The sequence below is a fragment of the Physella acuta genome, unplaced genomic scaffold (genome assembly GCF_028476545.2).
Source record: "Physella acuta isolate Inbredline_101_S28 unplaced genomic scaffold, ASM2847654v3 ptg001053l, whole genome shotgun sequence".
Classification (NCBI taxonomy): Eukaryota; Metazoa; Mollusca; class Gastropoda; family Physidae; genus Physella; species Physella acuta.
Window position 1 is genome coordinate 15165 of NW_026732570.1, and position 2336 is coordinate 17500.

Consider the following 2336-nt stretch of genomic DNA (forward strand, 5'->3'; position numbering starts at 1 on the left):
TTCATCACACTGTGGGCGTAGTTAAAGTTACCTCCCTTTTCGCTTTTTAACCAATCTCATCTCACGGGCTTAGCGGCCAGATTTTTTTGTCAATCCTGTTCTTTGTTTAGTCCCATGCAGATTCCAAACTGGCAGCAATAACAAAAGTTGCCAGAGGCTTTTCACCAGACAATTCCACAGAAGCGCTCGACTGAGCAGCGGAAATTTTCCATTGAACTTGGCCAAAATGAAGATCATGGATTCTCAAAAAAAAATTTAAGTAGTCTCATTTAACTCATTACTTTTGCCCCGCCGAATTTTGTATTAAAGCCTTGGTTTTTCTGTCACTGTGTTTTAAAATTGTTACTCTCCTTCTTGTTATAATAAAAATGCATTGTGTCTGGGTTTTTTTTTTTTTTTTTGCTGTTCTGAAAAAAAATTTGGTATTATGTCTGTGAACCGCGGATATGGATTTATACTTTTTAAATGTTCCCTCATATGCACAATTTAAACCTACAGCGAAAAAGCATTGATTTATTCCATGGTTCAATTCACTGTATTGATTCTTTCTGTTTGATTTCACTTCGTAAATATACAATTTTTTCTCTTCGCTGATTTTTTAAAATTGTCCTTTGTATTAAAACAAGAAACTTGTAATAAAAATATGTCAAAGCACTAACGCTCATTTACGTTTTTTTTTAACGCTGTGTTTAAAATCGTGTGTTTTTTGTCGGCCTTATTAGTTCTAAAGAATGCGCAGTAAAAATTTTATCATGTAGAAGTAGATCTATAGTTAGCGGCTCGGTAGAGAGCTAGACTGCAGACACAAAAGACTTGGGTCTAGCGATTTATGGAGTTGAAAGGGAGCTAATGAAGCTAGTTATGGCATAGGGTAAAGGGTACAGGGGCATATAGTAGGGCAGAGTACAGGTTCAGAGAATCAGTACTGAGGGCAGACGGCTGGGCATTATAGTGATGAGGGAGGGCATAGGACAGTGGATCTAAAACATTGATGACCACATTACGGGGGGGGGGATAACTCTTGTGGTTTTTTTTAATCCTATGAGTCCTTCTCCACTATAATTAACCCATTTTAATTTGTTGTGTAATTCTCCAGAAGAATCCATCGCGCATGCGTGAAAAATTATTCTACTTCCGCCCCCTCTAATACCGTTATCTCCCCCATCACTTGAAGCAACACTTGGTGTACTCTCTGGGTAAGCGTCCGCTACTCCGTGGGGAAAACCGATAGCAAGTTCAACAAATTAGAAAACGATTTTTAAAAGTAGAATCTAATTTGTCATTCCTTCTAGAAATTACTTTCTTTGTTTGCCATCTGTCCGTGTTCAATGTATTTGTTCTTTTGTCTTTCTTGAAGGTAGGCTTAAGCGGGGATTCTCAAGTTTTTTTTTAATGTTAGTACCCCGTAATATTAAAACATATTATCTTTTTTTTTTTTGGACTATTTGATCAAGAAGTTTTGTGTTTGTCTTTTTCGTTTTGTTTTTTTTTACTGAAGAGATTTCATTTTCAGATATTTTGTTAGAAAGACCTATTTTTATTTCGCCTGTTTTGTAAAATTGTGTTTTTTTTTAACTTCAGTATTAGCTTTATAGACTTTTTCCAAATCAATAAATACTGAATACAATATTGACAGCAAATAATTTCAATGCGGCATTCTAAATTTAGATGTTTGTTTTTTTTAATAAAAAAAAATAAAAAAAATCGAACACAATTGTTTGAAATATCCCAATGAATACGAAACGATTCATTTCAATCGACCGCGGGCTATTATGTCTGAGGAAAGAAGGCAACGGCATATTGACGTATCAAGTGCTACCCAGAAGAGAAAAAAAAAACCATCATGCCTCACGTTATTCCGCCCCGTGGGCCTCAATGAATGGTTGAACGTGAGTTTGTTAGAAGCCAGGCCCCGGATGTAAACAAACACAAAACCATAGTCACGTGGGTTAGTGAGACGGCGAACACGAGCGATGGACGCCTTTTTTTTTTGTTTTTAAGGCTCCCCCCCGGCGGGCGGGAAAAAAATTGGGGGCGCTTTTGTTCGGAGCCCGCCCATTCATTCAGGGGAAAAGATCGACATGGCTTTTATATTTAACGTTGCTCCAGGTCACAATACAGACATCAATACTCTGTCGATTGGCTTATGTTGGACGTAGGTAAACATAAATACCACGAAACATTCGGCAGATTGTATATTTATTTTTACTTGTGTAAAGAACACAATCTATAGATTCGAGGCCTTAAAAAGGCAATCTTTAATATGTGTTCTAAAATCTAGAAACTATGGGTATTTATGTATATGTATATGTATATGTATATGTATATGTATATGT